This window comes from Sarcophilus harrisii, chromosome X (genome assembly GCF_902635505.1).
Source record: "Sarcophilus harrisii chromosome X, mSarHar1.11, whole genome shotgun sequence".
Classification (NCBI taxonomy): Eukaryota; Metazoa; Chordata; class Mammalia; order Dasyuromorphia; family Dasyuridae; genus Sarcophilus; species Sarcophilus harrisii.
Genome location: NC_045432.1, coordinates 28,687,269 through 28,693,961, shown reverse-complemented (window position 1 = coordinate 28,693,961; position 6,693 = coordinate 28,687,269).

The window sequence follows — 6,693 nt, the reverse complement described above, 5'->3', positions numbered from 1 at the left end:
TATAAACAGGCAAGGGATCAGGTCCCGGGAGGATGGCTAAGGCAGGAAAGAGCAGGATGGCAGCAGATGTCTAGACAGACAGGCCTTGCTGAGCAAGAATACCACTAATGAGCTGGGCTCCTGACCTCTGTTTCCAGACAGAGGTGTTTTTACCCTCTGCTCCTTGGAGCTGGGAGAAGCTCAGAGGCCTGCAGCCTTCAGAATAATCTCAATGTTGCATAGGCAGGAAGTAACAGTTGTAAGGCAGTAAGTAAGGACCCCTTACAATGTACCTTTAGATGAGCTCTGTTTCACTACATACTCTGGATCTTGAGTAACACAGAGATTGAATTAGGTTTTCCAATAGTATTTCTGGCTGAAACGTCAGGGGCCCTGTATTGGATCTGTGGCTGGCACTGTGTACAGATACAGAGGGGTGGCAGTTAGGACAGTTCCAAAAATGAAGGGAAACGATCATGGCTGCATTGAAATCCTAGTGAGACTGCCACACGGAATGTGGCTTTGGAAGCTTCCTCATCCCCATCCTCTAGCTCCTGAGCAACTTGTCAATTCCAAAAATCACAGGGTAAGCCCTGGGAGCGCCCTTAGAACTCATTATCTAAGCTCCTCATTTGACAAAAGAGAAGGTTGAAGTTCAGAAAGGAAAAAAAGAACTCGGCCAAAGTTTGACATCAAGTAAGTTCATTTCTCTTTTCCCCCTCCTCTGGAGTCTAAGAGACGGAAATTGAATTTGATTATAGATGGTCATGGTTTTTTCACCATATTGCATATTAGATTTCTAAATGGTATCTCCAAGTCAACAGCATGATCTGTTAAACTTCTCCCTAGTACATGATGCTCAGACAGAGACGTACCTGAGTCGTGGCTGGCCACAAGAAAAAAACAACTGAGAAACAGGAAAAAGGACTGCTTAATCTCTCACATCCTCCCTTCTGAAGCCTCTGCCCTCTATCGCTGCCTAGTGTCTAGTATCCTAGCATTCCCATTTAGCCCAGAGTGCCTTGTTATTGTGCTCCACTGATAGGGGCAACTTATTAACTCCTAACCTCCTGATATTGCCCCCCCTTTCACCCTTTGCCACACCATCAAAATGGAGCTGTCATTTGACTGGTCCCCTCATCCCTCCTTGAATATATCCAGCTAAAGAAAGCAGTCTTCTTGAGGAATTCATTGTTCATTTCTCTCATGTCCCTAATCCGCCAGTCATGACTCTCTGCTGTAATGATTTAATTACATAAATTGAAATCCAATAATAGAAATATGGTATAGTGGAAAGAGCACTAGCTCTGGAGTCAGAGGACTTGGGTTCAAATCCTTCTTCTAGAAACTAGTACCTATATGATTTTAAGCAAGTCACTTCCTCTCTTTTGGCCTCAGTTTTCACCCACCCATTTCAAATGAGGAGACTGTACTAAGATGCCCTCTGAACTTGCTTCCGTCTGTAGATCTAGGAGAGTATGATCCATGGAGGAGTAAGAAGGTGGCTGAGATGGGGGGAATGAACCTCCAACAAGTCAATCTGCCTCCTTAACTGCCTGCTGAATATTTCCACTAAGATATCTTGAAGGTGTCTTGAACTCAACCTATCTAAAAAGATATTTATTATTTTCCCCCCAAACCCATATCTCTTCCTTACTTTTCTTTCTCTTTGGGATGGAACTACTTTATTTCAAGTCATCCAAATTCACCTTGTAACCATCCTCAACTCTTCCCTTTTCCTCATTCCTTATATCCAGTTACTTGTCAGCCCCCCCATCTTTTCTACCTCCATCTCTCACACTCATCCCCTTCACCCCACCCCCATGGCCTCCACCCTCGTTCATTCTTCCATTGCCTCCCACTTGGACTGTCCCAATAGCTTTCTTATTGGTGGCCCTGCCTCGAGTCTCTCCCCTCTCTAATCTAACCTCCACCCATGTACCAAATTGATATTTTGGAAGCACAGCTCTGACCACATCATTCCTCTACTTGAGAAGCTGTGGTAGCTTCATATCACCTCTGAGAGAAAAATCAAACTCCTCTTTTTGGCTTTTAAAACACTTCTCAATTGGGGCAGCTAGGTAGAGCAGTGGAGAGAGCTCTGGCCCTAAAGTAAGGAGGACCTGAATTCAAATTTGGTCTCAGACACTTACTAGCTATGTGACCCTGGGCAAGTCACTTGAATCTCAATTGCCTTACCAAAACAGCCCTTCACAATCTGGCTTTGAGTCATTGTGGACTTGAAGCTAAGAAGATCTGGATTCAAGTCCTGCTTTTGGTATTTACTAGCTGACTAACCCTGGCAAGGAACAACTCTCTGAGGTCCCTTCCAGGACCTTCTGGAAAACCTTCCAGTTTTAAATCTTTCATCTCATCATCCTTTCTTACTAATTTTAATGCTCATTGCTCTTTTTTCACATACTCCAGTTGAACTGGTTTTCTTATTATTCCCTGTTTACAATATTCTAAATGGTCTCTATAATTTTGCACAGGCTGCTATCCCTCCTCTCTGCCACCTTTAGAGTCCATGGCTTTCTTAAAGGTTCAGCCCTTCCTGGACCCTTTCCCTCCTCCATCGTTGTTTTAAGCCTATGAGCAATATAATAATGTTCATACAGTTCCATTCTCTGCAGTTTTAGGGAGGTTTTTTTGGATGATCCATGGAGGAGTAAGATGGCTAGGAACATAATCATGGTCACTCTGAGCTCCCAGTTGAGAAATTCCCTGAAATTTAGGCAGAGGTTTGACTTTCTCCCTTAATTTACCTTGATAGCTACTTCTAGTTCACCTTTGGCCTTTTCCTTATTGAAGTAAGATTCAAGCTGGTCCAAAGTTTTGATAATGAAGTAATTTTAAGTGACCGCCATCAGGAGAAGAAGCTGGGGAAAAAGGAGGCCTCTTTCTTAGAACTTCTCTCAGACCTTGAGTAGATTATTACAGTTGATGGCATCAGCCTGAGTGCTGAGTTTTCCACTTCAAGGCTTCTATAAGGATGATAGTCCTCCTAAATATCTCCCTTCTTTGTCACAGCTCAGTTCTGCCTTCTCTTTTCCCTTTCACTGCTTGTTCCCCTTGAATCTTCAGTTCTTTTCAACCTCTCTATGACCTCCTTTCTTCCTCTTTGATTCCAGAATATTGGAAGTGCTATTGAGTTTTGAGATAGCTCCTCCTTTTTATATGATTTCCTTAGGGTGTTGATCAAATTTCTCTCAGAAGTGGTTTTAATTAATTTAAGGAGGTGTATGGGTCTTCTTCATACTCAATTCTGAAGGATTCGTTCAATCAAGAAGTGTTTTCCCCCTTTTTTCTTTTTTCATAATAATAATTTTTTATTTTTCAAAATACATGTAAAGATAGTTTTTAACATTCGCGCCTGTAAAACTTTGTGTTCTAAATTTTTCTCCCTTCCCTTCTCCCCTCTCCCTTTGCCTAGGCAGTGAATAATCCAGTATAGGTTAAACATGAACAATTCTGCTAAATATATGTCTACATTTATCATGCTGAACAAGAAAATGAGATTAAAAGGGAAAAAAGAAAGAAAAAATAAAACAACAACAAAAATAAAAGGTTAAAATCCTATGTTGTGATCCACATTCAGTCCCCAGAGTCTCTCTGGATGCAGATGGCTCTCTCCATCACAAATCTGTAGGAATTGGCTTGAATCACCTCCTTGTTGAAAAGAGCCACATTCATCCCAGTTGATCATCATATAATCTTCTTGTTGCTGTGTACAATGTTCTCTCAGTTCAAGAAGTGTTTTTACCTAATGAAAATAATCATTTTTGAATGGGGCAAGATAATCAATGGAATCCTCCTCTGAACACTTTGTATATATTCTTTCCCGTACTCTCAAGTAGGGTGTTAACTCCTCCTCCAGAGCAGGAACTACTTGGATTTTTGTATTTGTAGCTCCAGCTCTTAGCACAGTGCCTGGAACATAATCTAATGGAATGGAATTGAAACACATCCTAAACCCACATCATCAATAGCAATTTGGGTCAGGAGAGGTCACTGAAGATCTAGAATGAGATTATATTAGTGCAGTGCAGGATGAAGAATGCATACCATGCTACAAAAATGCTGAAGCCATTGACCATTTCATGGATAGAAATCAGAGCTGAGAACCCCAGAATCACACTATGGACTGTAGTGCTCCTTTGGGGAGGTGGGGCTCATTGCAGAGGCATCTAGCCATCCTCTACCCTTCTGGATTTAGGTCATATTACTCCTTTCATATATATACTGTACCTAAATTGATCTCTTTTCTGTTCTCCAAAGTCAACATCCATTTCCTATAAGTAATTCATCACAAAAGTATTTAATGAAATGGTAATAGGAAGAAAAGTTGGAGCCAGACATTTTCCTTATGCACCTAGGATACACTCTCCTACAAATCTATACAACAGCAGTAGAAAGAGTAGACACACATAGATGGAGGTACCTTTACAAGGAACACTAAAGAGCAGGACACACGTGACAAAAGGGAGTACATGTAGGAGCCCTGAACAGGCAACATGGATGAAGATTAAAGTTTATAGGTTGCCCAGTATCACCATTACCATTCAATATTGTATTAGAAATGTTAGCTTCAGCAATAAGAGATGAAAAAGAGATTAAAGGAATTAGAGTAGGTAATGAGGAAACCAAATTATCACTCCTTGCAGATGATATGATGGTATACTTAGAGAACCCCAGAAATTCTACTAAAAAGCTATTAGAAATAATCCATACCTTTAGCAAAGTGGCAGGATACAAAATAAACCCACATAAATCATCAGCATTTTTTATACATCATTAACAAAATCCAACAGCAAGAGATACAAAGAGAAATTCCATTTTAAATTACTGTTGATACTATGAAATATTTGCGAATCTATCTGCCAAAAAAAGTCAGGAACTATATGAGCAAAACTACAAAACACTTTCCACACAAATAAAGTCAGATACAAACAAATGGAAAAATATTAAATTCTCTTGGATAGGTCGAGTGAATATAATAAAGATGACAATACTACCTAAAGATTAAAGCTTGTAGCCTCTGCGGCACTGGTCTAGGATGCTGCTGGGTCAGACACATGGTCTTCACTAGACATTGTTTTCCTGCAGTCTCTTCTGGATCCTGTTCCATTGGATGTAGCTTTCTGGACAGGTGCCCTCCAGCTTCTGGCTCAAATGTATAGTCCTTGGCTATCTTTTCAAAGGAAAAGTGGATGGTACCAAGCTTTTTTTTGTTTTTTTTTTTTGCTTAAACTAAAAAATTTCATAGCCCCAACATTTTTAGCCCCAAGTAAAGTTCTCTTTAGAACAAAAAAAAATACAGAGTTCTCCTAGCTAATGAATGTCTTATGGCTTATGCTTCTCTTTGGATTCTCCCTCATCCTGGGGCTTTGGTCATTGTCAGAGAACTCAGCTAGCCTATTTGATAAGCATTCCATATTTCTCCCAATTTTAATCTCAGAAGACTAAGCTATCAATCAGCTAATGGTTAATTGTCCAGCAACTACAGAATAGTTTTGTATTTCCAACTTCCCAGTTTTTTCCCCATGTAGATGAGAGGGTGGGAAAAATGCCTAGAGACTTGACAAGACTAGGGACAGGGTCCTCTTCTTCCTCCACTAGCTCAGTCACAGTCTTAGCCATTTTATATGCAGATGTAATAAAGATCTACAAAGGACTTTCTGGTAGGTCCTAATAGTAGCATCTATCTCTGGGAGAGCCAGGTGAGCTGTGCTTGATTGGAAGGCACCAGTACTTGAAGAGAAAGGCTTGTCTCCAGGAAATTATCCATGATTCAAGGCTGAATGGCTGAAGGACAGGGAACACAGTGACCTTAATGTGAACATTTGGACTGTTAATTGAACACCTAAATAACTTTTGGAGACTTCACACTATTTTGGAGCTGAGTGGAATCAGTATTTATTGAGATTTTCAGGATAATTCAGAATAGGAAGGTCAAGGATAGACTGGCAGGGGATGTCTGGTGGTAAGATTTAGCAATGTAAAATGAAGCAGCCTTGGAGTTCCAGGAGAGATTGGAGACACAGAGGAAGGGTTTGAGTTTGGATGGAAAAATCAAAGAACAGCCAGGAGAAGATAGACTAAGTCTAGAACTGCTGCCCCAGGGAATTGGGTTTGTGACCAGTTGGATTTTTCTTGAACTTGTATGGGAAGATGTGAAGGAGGAGTTTAATTGCTCAAAGATCATTGTGTACTCCTATAGGGGTGTCTCTTACAAAAAGGGGGGTACTTGTAACCATGCATTGATTGCTGAGACCACAATCAAATAACGATCTGAAATAGTTATGATTTACCCTTAATTTCTGACTTCCAAAGTAGAATGGTGGAAGTGTGGTAGGAGATGAGCATTTATATATATATTTGGAAATGTGGCCAGTTTATAATCTTGTGAGGATTAAGGCAGGGAGAAATGGAAGATATATTCCCATACTTAATCTGTACACTAAATACTGAATTGTGCTCTTCCAGGGGCTGGCCAGTGCTACTGGACTCTATTGATGATGTCCTCGCAGATCTTCCTGGAGAATTTGTTGCAAGTGATGTGTTGGGATGACACAGTTTAGTGCTGCATTGCCATGACTTGTGCTGTGAGTTGGAGAACTGGCCCATCCATTAGTTCCCAATATATTACATATGAATTCAAAATATTTGTAAGCCATTTGTAACTGAGTGTCCCCCTCAGAAAGGAAGGCCTCT